This window comes from Carcharhinus amblyrhynchos, chromosome 15 (assembly GCF_965287045.1).
Source record: "Carcharhinus amblyrhynchos chromosome 15, sCarAmb.v2.hapA, whole genome shotgun sequence".
In the NCBI taxonomy this organism is placed as follows: Eukaryota; Metazoa; Chordata; class Chondrichthyes; order Carcharhiniformes; family Carcharhinidae; genus Carcharhinus; species Carcharhinus amblyrhynchos.
In genome coordinates this window covers 59,217,897-59,239,623 of record NC_137338.1, presented here as the reverse complement: position 1 = coordinate 59,239,623, position 21,727 = coordinate 59,217,897, and the positions used below count along the sequence as shown (strand labels likewise).

At 40.5% G+C, this 21,727-nt stretch overlaps 1 protein-coding gene across 1 annotated transcript in view; it reads right to left on the bottom strand.

The window, feature by feature from the left end:
* The window catches only part of rab9a (RAB9A, member RAS oncogene family), a 45,040-nt gene extending 23,756 nt beyond the window's left edge, over positions 1 to 21,284 (bottom strand). The window contains exon 1 of the mRNA XM_080204009.1: positions 21,174 to 21,284. The gene's annotated coding sequence lies outside the window, so the exon portion shown is untranslated. The remainder of the gene's footprint in view (positions 1 to 21,173) is intronic.
* Positions 21,285 to 21,727: the final 443 nt, after the last annotated feature.

The window sequence follows — 21,727 nt, the reverse complement described above, 5'->3', positions numbered from 1 at the left end:
CCTTTGATGTTCTGAAAAGAAACTGGAACAGTCAGAGATTTCCTAAATCATACATAATTCTTTAGCAGCATGAGTGTTAGTTCTTTTATTAACTCTTCCCCTTAGATGTGTCCTTAGTAGTCTCCATTATTTAATTGTTAAAATAATTGTTATCATAAATGCTGTGAAACAGTATATGGTTGTAATGCTCCAGAATATGCTCTTCATATCTTTCCTGTTTACCTCCAATTGTTTCTATAAAAGTGATTTTAAACTTTTAGTGGATGAATAGAATTTTAAAAGTTTGTTTTCCTAATATGCTGAAGTTAAGGCTTAAGAATGACTCCTGAAACAGTTAAGGAGAGAGAATACTGTTATAAAAGCTTTTAAAGTTCCTTTAAAAATGATTTTAAAGCTTTTTCTTATCATTGCTGAGTGTGAAGAAAATTTGAAAGCCTCTGACGTTACATTATGTATGGTACAGATTAGATCTGTTTAACACTTGTTGAAACCAAAGCTGTCAGCAAGTATTGGCCATGAATATGCCTTAAGGCTTCTTGGTAAAAATGGCTATTCTTGAATATGTGTCTGCTTTCTTCATTCTAAAGTCTAATATCCTAAACACATATGAATTCAACCTATTTATTCCTTCACATATGAACAAGATCCCACTATCCGGCTCCTCTTCCCATTCATTTTGAGACTAGCCAACACAATTTTGGATGACTATCCTCATTTTGCTTCCAGGAACCTTTGTCCATGACTTCCATTTAAGCCTTGCTGCAAGTTTCTGCATTTTCAGATAATGGGGAGAATTTTCACGTTCCACCTGCCATGGGAATCATAGCGGGCATTGGGCAGACCATGGAAAGATCCATTGATCTTGGATGGGATTTTCCAGTTCTGGGGTGAGCATGGCTGGAAAATTCCACCCAATAATTTTGCATCCTCCAGTTGCTAACTCAGTGCCCTCAGGGTATACCTTCAGCTGGAGCTTCACTTGCAGAATGGGGACAGCACTGCTTAAAGTTTATCACTCTATTCATTTTGACTTCCTTTTAACAGGCTATCATTGATTAACGCATGCACTTGAAAATGGTTACGTACTTTGATTTTTGGTTTTGTTGTGAATTATGATTCTAAGAGTTTTCCAGCCTTAGTTCCACTAATGTTTTCAAACCAGCACCTTTTCTACAGCTATCGCTAATAATTGTTCCATGTACAAAATATCTCCACACACACTTCTAAAATTGCTTGAAAAAATTGATACAAATCTTTATTTTTTTTAAACTTTAATATCTCTGCCACACTTTCATCTTTGTGAATGAGTCACTTATTGCAGAGCACTACTGGCGTCCACTTGAAATGCTCTCGAGAGTGCGATGCACAGGGTGGGGTGATTGAATCTATTTCTTTCTGCCTGAAACCATTACTATGTTATCTTTACTTTAAACTATTCTTATAATGTTTAACATGCCCTTGAAAATCCATATTATGTGATAGTAGCTGTTAACCTCTTCATGCACCCTTTTAGTTCATCTAATTTCCTTTTGTCTCTTATTCCATTTGCCCACTATTTTCTTTAGCATTGTTACCTTAACCTTAGTCACATTACTTCGTTTAACTTTCAGGTCAGTTTTAATCGTCATATTCTTCTTTGATGCATCTCTTTCTCACATTATAGGAATCTGTTTGTTTTGTATTCTATGTAAAATTTGAAGATTTCCCACTGCTGAATTGTCAATGGGTTTGCTCATTTTTTGGTCTGGTTAATTTGGGCCAGGTCCCTTTTTATCTCACTGGACTTTGTCTGTTTACATCCTGCAGATTTATCTTTGATCCTTTGTTCTGTTCTATTCTTACTGTGCCTGCATTACTGGGTGCTTTTATGCAATTATTCTCTTATCGTCACATTCATTATTTATCCTAGATCTTTTTACAGAATTAAACGAGGCAATGTTTTTTTCTTGTTGAACTGCACATATAATGATCTAAGGAAGAAACCAGAATACATTTCAAGAGAAACATACTCCACCTTCCTCATATTAATTAGCTTTAGCCAGGTCATCTCAAAATTGTTAAAACCAACCAATTGTATTGCCATGTTGTTCTCATTCTTTTTCCCCAAAAATATACTTCATTCATAAAATTTGTAAAATGCATTCCAAAGCTATGTGGGTTAGGTTGATTGGCATGCTAAATTGCCCCTTAGTGACATTAGTGGGATTACAAGGATATAGGGCCTGGGTGGGATTGTTTTCGGTGCAGGCTCGATGGGCCAAACGGCCTCATTCTGCACTGTAGGAATTATACTCTATTATTTCAACCTAAAAGTCGCATGAGTCGCAAAAACCCAGCTTACAGGTGCAGCAGGTGGTCAGGAAGGCGAATGGGATGCTGGCCTTCATAGCGAGGGGGATTGAATATAAAAGTAGGGAGGTCTTGCTGCGGCTGTATAGGGCATTGGTGAGGCCGCAGCTGGAGTACTGTGTGCAGTTTTGGGCGCCGCACCTGCGCAAAGATATTTTGGCCTTGGAGGGAGTGCAGAGGAGGTTTACTAGGCTGATACCGGAGTTGAGGGGGTTGAGCTATGAGGAGAGGCTGAATAAACTAGGCTTGTACTCGTTAGAGTTTAGAAGAATGAGGGGAGATCTCATTGAGACGTATAAGATGATGAATGGGATAGATAGGATAGAGGTGGAGAGACTCTTCCCGCTCAAAAAAGACAGTAGGACTAGGGGGCACAGCCTCAAGATAAAGGGGGGGCGGTTTAGAACGGAGTTGAGGAGGAACTTCTTCACTCAAAGGGTGGTGAATCTCTGGAATTCTCTGCCCGTTGAAGTGGTGGAGGCTGCCTCGCTAAATATTTTTAAGACGCGGGTTGATGGGTTTTTGATAAGAGAGGGGATTAAGGGTTATGGGGAGAGGGCGGGAAAGTGGAACTGAGCCACAACAGATCAGCCATGATCTTATTGAATGGCGGGGCAGGCTCGAAGGGCTAGATGGCCTACTCCTGCTCCTATTTCTTATGTTCTTATGTTCTAAAATTTACTGAAAGTACTATAAAATGGGACTTGTCTCCAGATAGTGTGTGCCTTTATAATATTGTAATTCTTTTGGTATTTTTAATATACATTCCATGTCAAACCAACCTGGAGGGAATACATTTCAAACTGAAGCATTCTTTCACACAGCATGTTCTTCTCTGAAGTGCCTCAGTACAATTTCAATCCTCTTGTATTCTTATTCATTGTTAGGCTTACAGCCCAAGGGGGTGCTACAAAACTTCCAGTCCCTCAAGTGTGCTATGGTTGAAAGGTCTTAGACCTTCCCCTGAAAAGTCTACTGATTTCAACCTCTATTTAATCTTCGTTGTTCGGTGACCTATAACACATGCCAAAAATTGCATCATTTTACATTCTGTTGGTTAATGTTGTTGGGAGGGACTTGAGGTTGTTTGGTTTTTGAGGGTGGGTCGGAAGTGGGCAATTAGAACAACCCTACCCCATGTTGGCATGCCAGTTTCCCAAGATAAACATAATCAGATTTCGGAATGCACCAAGGGAAGCCAGAAGAGGCAACACATCCATAATTTAGAATCACCACTAAAGGTCATTCTTCAGCTTGTTGTCAATTCATTTAGGAGTGAGGTTTGAATTTTTGTTTTATGAGTTGGATTCAATGCATCATTAGAACCATAGCACATAGCAGAAGGCAGTGAGTAGTCAGGAGTGATCTGCAATGAGGCAAAGGGCAATACTAAAGAGGGAAAACCGTCAGATGGCCATCACAGTGTTGGCAGCAGAAAGGATGCAGAATTGTTCGCAACAGCAAATTGACAAAGTACATTAGAGAGATACAGACCAAATACAGACCAAAATAGAAACAGAAGATTCTGTTAACATGCTGATAAGTTTATTAAAAATAAAGGTTTGGTTAATGTTTCAAATACAGAGTTTTGTATGCCATCCTTCCTTATCTCTATTTCTTTGGTTTTGTGTTTAAATTGTGTCCTACTTCTCCGACTTGAACCCACCCACTTTCAACATCCACCACTGAAAATTGGGTGGCAAAGGTGACGCCTGGACAATTAAGTGCTTTGCATATGTAAGTGTAGCACATGCACATTTCCATGCTTGTGCAAGACCTGAAGTCATCATTAAGGCTGACTTAATAAAATCTCTAAGTACATCCTTACATTTAGCACTGTAATAAAATCCCTCAAAAACATAATCATCCCATTTCCGTCTATATCTTGCTAGAAAATGTTCCAACCAGGGATGCCGGGCTAAACGTTCCCTCGGTGCAGTGTTCAGAACATGTTAGTGGGAGGCCCAGACCATTTTGATGGTCCGATCTTTTCAGGTTAGGGTTGCAGTGAAAATTGAATATTCCAGAGTAGCCTGTAGCATATGTAATATGTGGCCCAGTGGGACTCCAGGATCAACTATAATTTAGTTTGGAGTGTATTCTCACTAGGGGCACACCCACCATGACAGCAATACAGTTTATCTTTGTGGAGCCTGGATCTTGTTCCTCTTTGCTATCAGAAACACATAACATATTACATTTGGAGGAGTTCATGTGGCATAATGGGTAGCGTCCCTGCCTCTGAGCAGGAAGCTCCTGGTCTGAGTCCCACTCCTGGACTTGATGGCCAATAAAGGTACGTTCATAACGTGGTCAAGCAGGCTGAGAATCTACCTGCAAAATCCTTCCAACACGCCACTGGCAGACAGTAAGTTCAGAAGAGACACCTGCTCAGCCATGTTTGATGTGGAGTGGTGGCTCCTCAAGCAATTAGCCTCTGGCGACACAGGCTAATGACCTGTTCCAGGCAAAAACCTTGCCATCAGAACAGATGAAAATCTGCTTTGTGCACCTCCTGATGTGCCACCAGCAGGGCACATGTTTGCCCGGTTGCAACTTAAAATTACTGTGGTTCCTACTGATGTCACAGGCCCCCAATTTAAATAGATAACTTAATAGTGCTCTCGATCCAAATGGTCACCAGGAACCCTCAGTCCAAGAACCCTTTTAAAATGATGATGGCCACAGCAAGAGTGGGAATGGGACAGTGAATCCTTCTCTGTGATTTACAGTGCACTACACCTCCTCCGCCTCCTTTAAGTTTTAAGCCCTGTCCAAACATATATATTTCCACTAAATTTGTTATATCATGTCCCTTCAGTTTTGTTTGGAGTGTTCTGTCAAGTTATTTAAATACCTCTGAACATTGACTTCAGCCTTTTGGATTGTAAAGCTGATACTTTAACCGTGGTTTCTCATTTCATTTTTTTAATATCTCTTGTCCCATGAACTTACACTTTATTTGTCACTTTCTAGAGCTCTTTTCCCTCCTTTCTTCTCTGATACAATTTCATCAGTGGTTATTTCATTTAAGCCTTTTGATTCTATTTCAATGAATCCTCTCCTCCCTCTCTAGTCTCAGACTGACTTTCCCCAAAATCTCCCACATTAATTTCAGTCACCCCCATGGTCTTAATGACCCTCTTCAGAAGGATAATCATGCAAATTCAGTTTGGGTAAAAACAATCTTTTTTAACAGCTCTTGCTCCAGAGCTTATACCAATGTCCTAAGAATGTGAATCCTGCCATCTTGTTGATGTTGATTTTCCAAATCATCTACTCTTTAACTTATCCAGGGTGTAACTGCTACGTATTTGCATTAATCCTTATCAGTTTACTGAAGGTCTGTTGTGCAAATGTGTTCATGTATTTATCAGAAGCAATGTTACAACTCCCTAGCACATGGAAACAGCAGAGAAGAAGCAGTCATATAACAAAATAAAGCTCTGCTGCTTTTAACCCACCTGCTACCTAGCACCAATACATAACTGTGGCACTGGGAGCAATCTGCAGATTACCACACTTGAGATTTTTCAATCTGATGCCTAATCCCCTGCTCCCTTTGCGAACGTTGCAAAACCACTCACATTGTCTGCATCTTTAAGACTTGAATAGCATGTTAGCTGTAAAGATTCACATTCTGATCAGTATTCTGTAAACTGTGAGTGCCTTTTATATGCTCTGTTTGAGACCAGAACTCTCCACTCACCTGACAAAGGGGCAAACTCCAAAAGCTTGTGGGTTTACTATCAAATAAACTGGTTGGACTTTAACCTGGTGTTGTGAGACTTCTTACTGTGGTTACCCCAGTCCAACGCCGGTATCTCCACACCCTTTGCGAAAGCACAGACTTATTTCTATCCATGTCATTGATGCCAGCATAGACCACAGTTTCTGGCTGTTTCACTTCTTTCCCAGAAGTTTATCCCCCATAACACCAAGGAGGTAAAACATCATTCAGATTTCATAACTGCAGAAATAAAGTAATCTACATCCCTGACTAAAATCTTCACTGTCCTCCAGCCTTGTTGTCTAGAAGAAAACACAGTCTATGAACAAAAGCAGCTGCTTTGAGTGGGGCAGTCATTCAGATTCCCTGCCCTGCTGTTTGTGAATTACTGTTTTTGTAAGTTGATGTTGTGATTAAAAGATACTTGCAGGGAACGGATTTATATTATTTCAATGATTTACTCCCATGCAATCTTACAAGGTTGGCTTACAATACAAACCAACCTGGATGGGAGCCAACTGGGGAATTCACCCTTGTATTTCATAGAGTTTTTGATTTAGTGCATTGAATCTTTCTGAATGTACTACTTAGTTAAGTTTCTGATTAGCAGAGATAGAAATAAAGACATTGTGTAAAGATTAATGCAATAATTTGCATGTATAAAGCTCCTTTCCTGACCTTAGGATCTGTCAAAGTACTTTTGAGGCAATGACATACTTTGCAAATGTAGTCAGTGTTGTGATGTTGGAGGCATGGCTTAGATGCTTATCAAAAAAGTTCAAATTGGCAGAGGTAAAATAGCTATTTATTTGTGAGAAGTGCTTGCCCAGATTTGCTGAAGAGTTCAACAACAAAAGTTATTCAAAGGAAATCGATATTTTATTACTTAACACTTTTGTGAATGAATTCAAAACTCCTGTGTATTTGATATAACTTCAATTGTACCGTTAGAAAATGCTTGTTGTTGGAATGGCTTCATTCCTATATGAATCTGGTAGTTTCTGTTTGGAAAGCATTACTGCACTCAGCTCTACCTCATTTGCTGGAACTGCAAAAACAAAGTTGGGAACATCAAGGAAGAACGACTGCCTCACTCGTCGGATTGCAAGGCATGATGGAGGAGTTCAGATGCCTTCAGTCTGAACTGATTGCAGTGGCAAGCCATCACACCAAGGGCAACATTGGTCGGCTAGCAACCACCATGAAGACCCTGGTCCAGGACATCAGTCTGGCACTATTGTGTGAGCTGCATCCCATGGCTGAGGCACAAGTTGGCATCCATCTGTGTCAACACAAAGCAGCTGTGAGTGTCCAGCCACTCCCAGTCCACTCTTCCTATGACCCCAGCAACTCCAGCTCTGCACACTGATAGGGTGCCACTGCCACACACAAGATGCTCAGCATTTTCTGTTTTTAACCTTACATTGAGGTACAAGCTGTCAATCTTGTTTGAATGAATGACCATTTTGTGACAAAATTTAACAAGTCACAAAATTGACTTTTACCTCTGACAGACACTGGGTGGCTAGCAGGCCATGTTGTTGCACAGCCTTCCCAATCTCCTAGTCGCAAACCCCCAGCTATTTTATGAACAGACTTTATTTTAATATTTTTTGCAGGCTACCAGCAATATTCTGATGCTCATGTTGATTCTTCACATTGGGGATATCCACCATGTTGTGTGGCACTACCCCTGTGCTAAATGGAATAGACTTCTAACAGATCTAGCAATTCAAGACTGGGCATCTATGAGGCGCTGTGGGCCATCTGCAGCAGCAGAATTGTACTCAACCACAATCTGTATCCTCATAGGCCAGCATACCACTATCGTTACCATCAAGCCAGGGGATCAACCCTGGGTCTATGACGAACGCAGGAGGGCATACCAGGAGCAGCATCAGGCATATCTAAAAATGAGGTGGCAACCCGGTGAAGCTACCAAACAAGACTACTTGCATGCCAAACAGCATAAACAGCAAGTAATAGACAGAGCTAAGCAATGCCACAACCAACGGATCAGATCTAAGCTCTGCAATTTGGACATCTAATTCAGAATGGTGATGGACAATTAAACAACTCGCTGGAGGATGAGGCTTCAAAATATCCCCATCCTCAATGATGGACGTGTCCATTGCAAAGCACAAGGCTGAAGCATTCTTCATCCAGAAAGTGCCAAGTGGATGATCCAACTCAGCCTTCTCTCTGGAGGTCCAGATGTCAATCTTCAGCTAATTTGATTCACTTCAAATGTTATCAAGGAACAGCTGAAGACACCAGATATTGCATGGCTATGGGACCCAACAATATTCCGACAACAGTACTGAAGACTTGAGCTCCAGCAATTGCTGTGCCCCTAGCCAAGCTGTTCCAGTACAGCTACAACACTGGCATTTACCCAGCAATGTAGAAAATTGCCCAGATATTGCTACACACAAGAAACAGGACAAATCCAAACCAGCCAATTACCACCCCATTAGTCTACTCTTGCTTAACAGTGAAGTGATGGAAAGAGTCATCAACTGTGCTGAGAAGCAGCACTTGCTGACAACAACCTGCTCACTGACATTCAGTTTGGTTTCTGCCAGGGTCACTAAGCTCCTGACCTAATTACAGCCTTGGTTTAAACATGAACGAAAGTGCCGAACTCCAGAGACGAGGGACTGTGATTGTCCTTGACACCAAGGCAGCATTTGACCTACTGTAGTATCAAGGATCCCTAGCAAAACTGCAGTCAGGGAGGAAGACCTTCCAGTGGTTGGAATCATACCTAACAATGAGAATTATTTACACATATTCAGTAAAGGAGACAGACTAGGAGATGTTTCCATCCTTAGATCCATACATGACTCTGCTGAGTAACACTCTGACAGTGGGTCTGGGTCATGTGTCTTCTTATATCATTATGTGGGCAGTACTGTTCTCAGTCCCACATTAATGTTACATGTGCTCAACCCTCATACTAGACCAATCAGCATGTTACAAGCAAGCTCCCACATGAAACAAGCAAATGCCTGAGCCACCATGAGGAGACTCCTACTAAATTGGTATTGGGTGAAAATAGATTGAGAATGGGGCAGTTAGCTCATCACCATGTGGCAATTATATAGGGCCTTGGTGAGGCCACACCTGGAATACTGTGCGTGCAATTTTGGCCTCCTTATCTGAGGAAAGATATTCTTGTTATAGAGGAAATGTAGAAAAGGTTTGCCAGACTGATTCCTGGGATGGTGGGACTAACATTGGAGAGATTTGAGTCAGTTCGGATTATCTTCACTGGAATTCAGAAGAATGAGGGGGGATGTTAAAGTTTAATTATCAGTGTCACAAATAGGCTTACAGTAACACTGCAATGAAGTTACTGTGAAAATCCCCCAGTCACCACACTCCAGTGCTTGTTCAGGTACACTGAGGGAGAATTCAGCATGACCAGTGCATCAATGACCAGCATGTCTTTTGGACTATGGAAGGAAACTGGAGTACCTGGAGGAAACCCACGCAGAACAGGGAGAACGTGCATACTTCGCACAGACAGCGACCCAAGCCTGGAATTGAACCCATATTCCTGGCACTGTGAGGCAGCAGTGCTAACCACTGTGTAACCATGTCAGAGAAACCCATAAAATTCCAACATAAAATTAGACAGGATAAATGCAGGAAGGATGTTCCTGATGGTGGGGGCATCCAGAACCAGGGGTCATAGTCTAAGTATATGGAGTAAACCTTTTAAGACTAAGATGAGGAGAAATTTTTTCATGCAGAGGTTGGTAAACCTGTGGAATTCACTATCACAGAAAGCAGTTGAGGCCAAAACATCGTATGTTTTCAAGACAGAGTCATATATAGCTCCTGGACTGGAGGGGATCAATGGATATTGGAGGGAGGGGGTGGGGTTGGAGAAGGCAGGGTCAGGCTATTGAGTCACCCATGATCATAATGAATAGTGGAGCAGGCTCGAAGTGCCGAACGGCCTATCCTATTTTCTATGTTTTTATGTTTCTACACTTTTCAAGGGGCACTTACCCCTTCCCACACTACAAATTTGATAATTCAATTTTCTTTATGGCTCTGCCAATTTTTCAGAAAGAATTGCTGAACAGTACATTTCTTTGTAATAATGAAGAGAATGATAAAAAGGGGGCATTTGGGCATCGAATGCCCTACTAGTGAATGCAGAATCCATGGTCACTTTGAAAAAGGGAAATGGATAAAAATCTGAAAAAGGAACACTTCAAAAAGGTGTGGACAAAGGGGAAGTTAATGGGTCAATCCAGCACAACAAATAGACCAAACGAACTCCTACCATGCAGTAAAATTCTATAGTTCTGTTGCTTCACTCATTATACAGACATTCCCATGATCCAGAAAACAGGGGAGAAATTCATGAAACATTAGCTGGAACAAAAAAAGATAATAGATCTTAAACATCAATTGGACTTTTAGGCAGAAGTTGTTAGCAACTCTTGCAATGTGCTGAAAATTAGTTGGTAAATAAATATATTAATTTAAATCAAATATATTTCAGCTTTTATTCATTATGTGCCTTTCAATTGGGACTTTTATCAGCTTTCTATGAATGTTTCACTAAGATGGATTTCTAACTAAACATTACAAGTTACAATGGAGCTCTTCAAGTCCCTCATTAATATGCTGGCTCCTCTCCGTGTATAATTAGAGTCCAGCTCAAAATGAGAATACATTCTGAATAGAAAGTAGGTCAGAGCCTGAATCCTACAGGAAACAAGCTAGTATTCAGGAAACAAGTATTCTGCCCCATTTCCCGGTCTGCATTTGCCTTAATCAGGATACCAATAGAACGTCTTTCCAGCATCTTGTTCACTATTCATTATTTTTGAGTGTTACCACTTTTATATACCCTTAAGAAGATGAAAAGCTACAATTTCTGCTTGCTGCTTTCTTAACACCTGGACAACAAATCTTGGTCATTCAACTATTTGGAGTGGGTGTCTCCAACTCTGGGTATTACTGTTGGTACAGTAAGAAGTCTCGCAACATCAGGTTAAAGATGGTGGTAAACCTGGTATTCTGAGACTTCTTACTGTGTTTACCCCAGTCCAATGCTGACACCTCCATATTATTACTGTTGATGTCAATGCCCAGAGTTACTGTGATTTCAGAGCAACTTCCAGCCAGTGAAGGTCACAAACCAGACTGACTGAAGGCTGGAAGTCTCAAATTGGCTCTGACCCAATGCTCTCTTACTGATGGATCCTTGACGAATTGCTACTTGAATTCCTTTTAGTGGAGCCTACATGAGCTCTGGTTTCTGCTGGCACCCATAACTTTGGCATCTGACATGAAATCGCTAAACTGATGTGAGCATCAAGGGGCGACAGCAGAAGAAACCTCTGCTCTCTCCACCATGATAGTTTTCAGTGGCAGATAGTGAGAGACAGAAGGAAAGCAGATATGTGAGAGTGCGGTTGTGTATAGGCCCAAACAGGTAAGGACAGTCTAAAATCCCCAAAGGACCTTTGTTTGGTACTTCCAGCAATCTGACAGATGGTCACTTTTACTGATACCAACCTTTCCTTTTTCCAGATTTGTTTTAACTTAATTCAAATATGCCATGGTGCAGTTTGTGCTTGATCGTTTCCAAGTCACGTCAAATTAAAATTTGCTCATTTAACCTTCTCACTACCATGGCCAGAGAGATACTTGGGGTTGGTGATCCTTAGCTTTAACCTCATGGTCTAGGTTTTAGACTTCATACAGGGAACTATGTACAGGAGGTTGACTCTTTTCTCATGATGTTACATTATGGCACACAGAAGCATCATAACATTGTGCAAATGGATGTATCTCCATTTCACAGTGGCATACACGAGCTGCACTTCTTCTCAGTACCAGTGGTCTCCCTGAACATGACCAGTTAGGGTGACATGTTTTCCAGTGTTCACATGTACCACCTGGCCCAGACCCAAAAAGGTTTGTGGCGGGTCAATGCAGAGGAGATGTGCTTTTTGGAGCACTGATCAGCAACACAACCATCAGTCTGGGCTCAGATCTTGTGCTGGTATATACATTCCTACTCTGAGACTGATAACCTTCTGCATTGACTCACTCAATGGGGTAAATGGTAGACTGAATCCTGAAGCCATTAAAAATAAACTGGTATTATTAGGCCTTGTACTCCACAGGAAGCTCTGGTTGGTCTCTAGTAATGTTATTTGTGAAGATGAGAACAAGTTCTTGAATTTACTCAGGAGGTGGCAAATGAGAGAGGATACAGGAAATCACTAACTGAAAATTTGCAAGTGTATGATATGCTGTTGTATGCATTGATATTGGATCTTACAATATTTGTGTTTATGATTGTGTAACAAGAGATTAACAGACATTAAAGTTTTAAAGTTTATTTTATTACTGTCACGAGTAGGCTTACATCAACTCTGCAATGAAGTTCCTGTGAAAATCCCCTAGTCGCCACACTGTTTGGGTACACTGAGGGAGAATTTAGCATGGCCAATGCACCTAACCAGCACGTCTTTTGGACTGTGGGAGGAAACCGGAGCACCCGGAAGAAACCCACACAGACTTGGGAAGATCAAGCAGACTCTGCACAGGCAGTGACCCAAGCCAGGAATCAAACCCAGGTCCCTGGTGCTATGAGGCAACAGTACCAACCACTATGCCACCCTTTAATATAATCATGGAAATGGCTTAACATCTGTAGTAGCTTTGGAGGAAGCATCTTTATTGAAATTCTGTTAAAATGTTTGATTTTCTTAATGCCTTTCTGTAGCTAGTTGGTAGAATATTGTTGTCCAGGTTACAATTGTGAAACAATTAAAAATTCCTGGTACTAATAATTCTAGACATTTCTGTACATTTTACATTAACAACTCACCTTTCTAAAACTGTCTCTTTGTTTTAACAGTCACAGGACACAGAGAGTGACTTCGACAACTAGGATGGGATTTTACAGCCTTCCTTGTCCTGATACCGTAAAATCTCGCATGAAGTCAAAGGATATTTCCATTGTCCAACCCTCGCCTGCTCCGATTCCGTGGCGGGCAGGGCAAAATTCCACCCGGAGAGTTATTTTCTATATTTCATTAAAAATTGCTTTAATTCTAATTCTTTTAAGTGTAGCTTCACTTGGCTCAGTCTTTAAGTGTTAAAAATTGTATAATTTTATGTAATTGACCTTAAGTCTTAGATTTTTTGCAACGTCTAGCAGGTGCATTTCAGGTAACCCCAAAGATTTTGCGTGCGACATCTCCTCCCTGATGCACCCCTCTCTCTGGCCTATATTTCTAATAGAACAACACATGCCAAATGGTTTGATTCTGAATCTATGTCTCAAATTCTGCATCCTCTTCATCACCAAGACTACTTATTTTGATTTACATTTCAAATACCTGAGCACATAATCCAGACTCATGCTTGAACGCAGCATTAAGGGAATCCTGCCCTGATTGAGGTCCTGTTTTCTCCCTCAGATGGATATGAAAGATCCCGCAATACTCTGTGAAGAACAAAGAAAATCAGTGTTTCCCCCACCCCCCAGTGTCCTGGCCAACATGTGTCTCTTAACCAACATCACTAAAATAGGTCATAGGTCATTATTGCCTGTGGCACTTTACTCTGTGCTAATTACCAGTTGTGCTTCCTACATTAGAACAATGACTACACTTCAGTACGTGATAGGTATAAAGGACATTTGAGATGACCTGAAAGTTGTGAAAGACACTATATAAATGCTTTCTTTGCCCATTTTTGCTCCTCACCTCAGTGATTCTGCATTGAAACACTTGAGAATGATATAGCTGTCTACTGGCCTTACTTCCTCTCCATTCAAACTCCAATTGTGTCAAAAATGTAGCACCTCTGTCACACATGCAGCACTGCTTGCCCGACTGATCCTCACACATTCACAATGGACTCCTATAATCCAGCTCATTTAAAATCTATCAACAGATTTCTCCATAGCCTTGCATACTGCAACCACTTTTGGTGTCACTTCCTCTTCTGCATTCTTTGGTCTTCAGACTCTGGCCCGCTGTGCATGTTTTCCTTCCTTATCCCATGGCTTGCAGGTCCTCTTGTGTGGGACTCTTTCCCCAAAGTCCTCCACTCCTCCGAATGTTTCTTTTCTGTTAAAAACCTTTTCAAATCTTTCAGGACAAATCTTTGTCTTTGAAGCAGTTTAAGACCAAATTATGTAAAATAGCTAAAAGCAAAATACTGTGGACGCTGGAATCTGAAACAAAAGCAGAAAATGTTGGAAAATCTCATCGGGTCTGACAGTATCTGTGGGGAGAGAATAGAGCCAATGTTTCGAGCCTAAATGAGCCTTCATCAGAGTTGAGAGCGAAGAGAGTCAGCAGAGATTTGTACTATGAGGTGAGTGGGGCGGGATAGGGGTGTGGCATAGAATTGGACAAAGGGAATGTAAATGAGGATACAAGAAAGCTGAGAAAGTGCTAAGAAGTGTCCATTAAGTGTTCAGAATGCGTGAATGGCAGAACAGCGATGCAGATTGTTAAACAACTACCTGAAGAATGTGGCAGTTCTCCTGAAAGGGGAGGAATGGGAGAGGAGAGAGTGGAAAGAAGGAGAGCTGGAATGGAAAGTGGAGCGATGGAGGAGAGAAAGAAGGATGATATAAAATGAAATAAAATAAATGGAGATGTAAAATGGCTAATTGAAGGGGAAATGCAGTTTCAGATAGGGCTGTATCTAAATGCAAGTAACCAAAGACTTAATAAACGGCACAACAGCAAAACACACGGAATGGCTCAAATCCAAAACCCATGCTTGCAATCTGGTCACAACAGGAAATGCGCTTATAAATCCAGTTAAATTTCACAATTATGCATCTTTCTAACACAGTAGGTATTCAAAATCATATGTTGGTTTCAGACATCAAATAACTGTCAAAATAATTTGAATTATTTTATGGGAGAGCAGTGTCTGCAATGACTTTCATCATGATATTTTTGGGAATATTTGTTGCAGAAAGATAACATAGAAATGAAAAAAGTTCCCAACAAGACAATGATACCTCTTTAAAGTTGCAGTTACCATCGGGTCAATCTGCACATGTTTAGAAGTAGTACATATGAACTGGCCACAATATAAGGAAATCTTTGTTGCCAGTGATCTTGACATTAATTTGAAAAGCACCCTTTCAACTGGAGACCACCATGTGATTCATCATGTGATGTGTTCCAGATTTCAAGTGTGCCACTGAACATTTCTACAGATGAAGCAAGAAATTAGAGCACCAGCCACCCCAGGCTAATGTTGTGATCACCCTACAAGCTAGCTGAACAATAACCTGCATTTAGCAAGAAAGAAAACATTCCTGACTGTAATCAACAAAAAGAATGGATGCTGAGCCAAAGACGAGATAGTTTAGGAGCAGTGACTAAAACTTAAATAACAAATCAGCTTAATGGAGCAACTTAAAGGAGGTGAGGGAAATAAAGATGGAGGAGCGTAAGGAGGCAGTACAAATGCAAGGGCCAAACATAGTGATGGCTGCCAGTGGTGGGATGAAGGGGGGAACGAGAGGCCAGAATTAGGGAAATGGAGAGTTAAGTATGAGAGGAGGTGGGAGTGGGATGGTTGTAGGGCCAGAGGAGATCTCAAAACATATAGGAAATTAAATGTAAGGATGAGGATTTAATTGGAGGCGTGGTGGGGAGGGGAGGGGGTTTGGGGGATTGGGGTGGGAGGAGGGTGTTGGGGTAGCCAATAAGCATATGGGTGACTAATGAGCCTTACTTGTTGCAGGGTTGGGTATGAGTTGGAGAATGGAGAATGGGAGGGTGGTAAGGAGAGTATTGGATTGGTCAAGTCTGTAGGCAACAATGACATGGATAAGATTTTCCATGGCAGTAGCTGAGGTGAAGTTATTGATGTTTTGGAGCTGACAGTAGACAGACCTTGTCATAGAAAGGAAATTGGCTCAGATGATTATTTTGTAGTGAATATTGTAACCTATCTAGTTCAGCCTTTGACAACAACAACAACTTGCAATTATATAGCACCTTAACCGTAAGCTGGGATTTTCTAGTCTCCCCAGGGGCTGGCATCCTTGTGGGCAAAATTTGGAAAGTGGCCAAACGTCCACAGTAAAACACTTCAAGGAGCTTTACAAAACTATTATCAAACAAAATTTGATTACGGTCCTCAAAAGGAAATATTCTGAGCTGATCAAAACCTTGGTCAAAGTGTTATCTCTTATGCAGCATCTTAAACGAGGAGAGAGACCTACTAAGGTTGAAAGGTTTCAGGAAGGAATTTCAGATCTTGGGTGCAGGAAGCTAAAGGCATGGCTGAATGGGTTTTGTTGCAAGTTAGTATACGGGCAACAGTTTTGGATGAGTTCAATTTATGTGTGTTGGAAAATAGAAGAGCAAGAGGAACATTAAAATAGTTACGTTTGGAGGTTAGGCATGGACGTGGATTATAGCAGATAGCTGAGGCAAATGCCTGGTTGGGAGATGCAGGCAGATGAAGATGGCCCTCATGATAGAGTGGGCAACCGATTGGAAGTTCATCTCAGGATCAATAGAATGCAAAGGTTGTGAGGGGTCTGGTTCTGCATATGAGTTATGCATCATGCATTAGCTTTGGGACACATCTCCCCAAATATCAATTACTATAACCCTTCCCCATGCTTCTATGCCATGGTGATCATCAGTTTGAAGTATATTTTTGTGTGCATTGCTGCATCATTGGTCTCATTATTGCCTTGCATTAATGTCTAGATTTTCCAAAGGTTCCAATTCTACTTTTCTTCCCTGCACTTTTCCAAAGGTTCAAATACTTTTTATTGATATAAGAGTTTCTTAAGTTAACATGTAATACCTGAAATAGAAATTCCACAGCTTTGCAGTTGATAAACCAGTTTATCACTCGGAATACTTCTTGCAGAGTCAGACCTTTTAGCATTAAGCATAAAAGTCACTACTTTGATATTAACACACGTCAATGTGTGATTCTTAAACTTGATATATGTCTTGGATTCTAGAAACCAAGTGACACATTTTAATACATACATGTAAAATTTGTGGTCAGTCAACTAAAAAGTTGAGAGGAACGAATACAATGGCTTTATACTTAATGGCTTTACACTTAATGGCTTTATACCTATCTTTTAAACTAAGGATTTTTTTATTATTTCCCTCCAATAGCTTCCTGACTGCTTCTTGATCGACTGTTGAAAATGTTGAAATTGGTCTCACATTGCTCATGAGAAAAGGATTCTGATTTACCAGATTAAAAAGTTAAATTTATATTAATACTCGGCGCAATTATGGAAACTATGGAGTAGATTGAAGGAGTATTTGAAAGCAATGTTAGACAGCATGAATTTAGAAATGGGAGGGTTGTTTGACCAGTCCCACTAATTTCTTTGCAAATGTTGCAAATATTGAAAATTTGCAATGAAGTTTACTAGGAGTTCTAGAAAACCTTTGACAAACTTCCAAGCATTGGATTATAATCAATAAGAATACAAAATACAATGGGATTGAATAAAACTTTATCAAAAAATTATTCATAAATGAGACGTCTGAAGCTCTTGGGACAAAAACAATTATATGGTCAGTCAAGGATATTTGGAATTAGCTATTAAACATAAGTTATTAAACATAATTCCAAACTCCCTCTTGTGGTATGTGCACGTATAGTAGTCTCAGGCATATGAAATGAACAATGTAATGTTCAATACTCTACACTATGGTGTCAAAATGAGGGAGAGTGAGAGAAGGGGTTGTGGTGTTAAATGGAACAGTTCAGATGTTAGCACATGAGCTGTTCACCAACACATATATATATATAAATATCCTCTAAGCAGAACCTAATCATAAGCCAGGCTAACGCTTTGGGGACATGGGTTCTGTTATGTATTTGGAGTTGTTGTGGTGTTGTTGCGCTGTCACTTTAACAGTCTGGTCACGTGTATAGTTTTTGATGTCTTGGCCTCAGTCTAGATCAAACCTTTGTAGAGTTAACAGCTATTCAATAAACCTGCATTGTCATTTGTACCCAATTCCATATGCTATTACTTCACATTTTTTTGACCTACGAGTGCAGGATAAACAGAATTCTGGCAACGAGGAGCAGATTAAATTGATTTTGAGCATAAGGAAAAGAAAATTGGAGCTGCACTTATCAACTGGTTTGGTACAGTTGTTGGGCAGAAAAGAAGGGTTATACCAAAAATTAAAACCACCACCATGAGGAGTTTAGGCTCCAGAGCTCACATTGGGAGCAGTTAGATGAGGTGCAAGTTAGAGCGAGTTAGACTTTGTGCATTAAATCTAAGAAAAACTGCTGCAATTGGTTCATATTACAATTTACAAAATAAGCTAGACCATTTATATGAAGGGAAGCATCTCAAGGAAAGTTGCTCAGCAAATCACAGTAGCACAATGATTAGCACTACTGCCTCACAGCGCCAGGGTCCCGGGTTTGATTCTGGCCTCGGTTTACTGTCTGTGTGGAATTTTCATGTTCTCTCTGTGTCTGTCTGGATGCTCTCCCACACTCCAGGGTTAGGTTAATTGGCCATGATAAATTGCCTTTTAGTGTCAGGGGAACCAGCAGGGTAAAAAATAGGGATTCAGGGATGGGACTGTGATCAGTGCAAACTTGATGGGCCAAATGGCCTCCTTCAGTACTTTACGGATTTTATGATTTCCATATTGCTGTAAAATGGTGGGACAATTTGGCACCATTGGCCCATTCGAGGAAGAATCAGAGAATTGAAAGTCCTATGCAGAAAGATTTCAGTACTATATCCTAACAAACAAGATCTCTAAGGATATTGTATTCTCTGCTTTTTTTAACATCATTGGCAGTAAAACTTTTAATTTACTCCAAACTCTGGTCCAGCCAGAGAAACCTGGTGGCAAAACATATCAAGAATTAACTAAGATACTGGAGGACCGTTATTCACCCAAACCATCAATTTTTGCAGAGCTTTTTATGTTCCATGAGACAAATTAGTTAAAAAGAGAAAACACATAACAATTTGCTGTGACCCTAAAGCACCTCATGGAGCAAGTGCAGCATGGTGGCACAGCAGTTAGTACTGCTGCCTCATAGCGCCAGGGACCCAGGTTCGATTTCAGCCTTGGATGACTGTCATTGTGGCGTTTGCATGTTCTCCCCTTATCTGCGTGTGTTTCCTCCCACAGGTTAGGTGGATTGGCTATGCTAAATTGCTTAATGTCCCAAGATGTAGGTGAGATGGATTGGTCAACGTAAATGTGTGGGACTATGGGGATAGAGTGGGGGAGAGAACCTGGGTAAGATACTGTGTTAGTGGTGCAGACTTATTAGGCCGAATTATCTCCTTCGCCACTGTACAGATTATGTGATTTAGTGAATTAATTTGATGGTTGATATGGCTTTAGACTGTCTGATTTGTGGATTGAGGAATGAAACTATACAGCAGAGATTACTAACTAATGAAATTTAAGTCTGCCAACAGTTTTACAAATAACCATTTTGATGGAACTTGCTGCTACTTGGGGCAGGTACGAAGATCTGTAAAGTAGCTGCCGCCCAGAAAAAGTTAACTCTGTGCAAAAATAGGCCATTCATAAGTGGAGTGCTGAAGAAAAGACAGCCAGTGCAATGAGATTCTCACCAGATTTGGGAAACCAGAACAAATTGTGATAATGGACCACAATTCATGGCTCAAGAGTTTGAAGGCTATATAAAGGTGAGTGCTATCCAACACATATAATCAGCACCCTACCACCCATCAACAAATGACTTAGCTGAAATTTTGTCCAGTCCTTGAAGCATTCACTGAAAGCCTCCAAGGTTCATTAAATCACTTGCTAAACAGTTTCAACACATCACAACACAACACACATCCCTAGTTTTACTACTACTGAAGCAAAAGGCTAAGAACTACCTTTTGCCACAGGTGATATCCGAGAGAGTAGAACACAATCAGCAGTTGCAAATATTAAGAAACGGAGATGATTCCAAAAGACCATTGTTTTGAAGAGGAGAGCAAGTTTTGGCATGCAGCTATACGACTAGTAAAGGGGGAGGAACGTTATGTATTTGGGGTTGTCTCTTAACAGTCTAGACACATGGATAGTTTGTGATGTCCTTGGCTGCTTCATGGGCTTTGCCTCAGTCTAGATTAAGCATTTGTAGAGTTAACAGCTGTTCAACATTACTGTTGTTGGCTGCACTCAACTACATGTATTTTCACTTTGCATTCTTTTGTCCAATACATGCAGTATATAACAGGTTCAAATCCCACTATGGCAGCTGGTGAAATTTAAATTCAATTAATAAAATCTGGAATATGAAACTAGTCCCAGTAATGGTGACCATGGAACTATCACAGACTGTTGCAAAAAAAAACAGTTTTGGTTTCCCCAAAGAGAAGGCATTTAAATTCTTATCTGGTCCAGCTTACATGTGTTTCCAGACTGATAGCATCCTGGCTGACTGTTAATAACCCCCTAAGATGGACGAGCAAATCACTCAGTTCCAAGGCAATTAGTGATGGGCAATAAATGCTGACCTTGCCAATGAAGTCATCATTTGAAATCTTTGTTGAGCTCTGACATAAATATATGCCAAATAAAGTCCTTCTCCGGTAAGTGAGGCAGGATCAGATGGTGAGTCAATCAAGGCCACTGCTGGACACTTCTTTGTGCTGAGCTTAGCATTATGTAAGGCTTGGCAGTAGATTATTTACTTCACTTCTATGATTGTTTGTGACACCTCATACAAGGGGCAAGAAATATTTGAAATTATAATAACCTGATAAAGTGGAATTTACTTAATGAAGGTTTTTAGATATCTCTAAGGTATGATGTTAGATGCTTGACAAATCTCTGACTGGAAGGAAACGCATGCTGCAAATTGTTCAAGTCATATACAAAGTTAAAATATACTTTATTTTTAACTTTGTAATGCAATTGTTTTCATACATCTCCATTTACTAGAACGGTTGATTTCTGTACATTTTGTTTCGTCTCAGGCCTTCTGCCAGTCCTCTTTATCAACACTGTACCTAATCCTTACAAACTGCTCAAATCCTAAACATCAGTTGAATTTTTTTTTTGCTGGTTGTGCCTACCTGCTCATTTCTACTGCCGTTTCCAAAGGGATCTATATTGTGTTTCTTTTGAGAGACTGCCGCTGCCTTCAAGTTGTCTCTGCCGTTGGTGATGGTGCTATTTCTCTGTGACTGCTGCTCTCTGCTACAGTAACACAGCTGGGTTGGGCACTGCAGCACGGTCTCATGTGACTTCAGTCTCTGATGGAGCTCGACTCACTCTTTCACATCCCCATCTTCAGTGCACGCTATATTAATCACACAACAGAACCCTGTCTAACTACGAGTCATGGATGTATCAATTAACCACATGCTACCAGCGTGACACTGAATGTTCCCGAAAAGAAAGTCTCTTTTCAATCAGTAAATGAATTAACCTTATGTGTGCTGTGTCTCTCTCTCTCTCTCTCGTTGACACAAGTTAAGCTCTTAGACAAAAGTAATCATGTGAGTAGCTTCAAAATTGAACTGTGCTGCACAATTAATTGCTTTCATGAAAGGTTTTTAGTCTATTTTCTCTCCCGTGTCCTCATCTCTGTTCTGTTGTTTTACTTTTGCACTTATTTAATCAGATC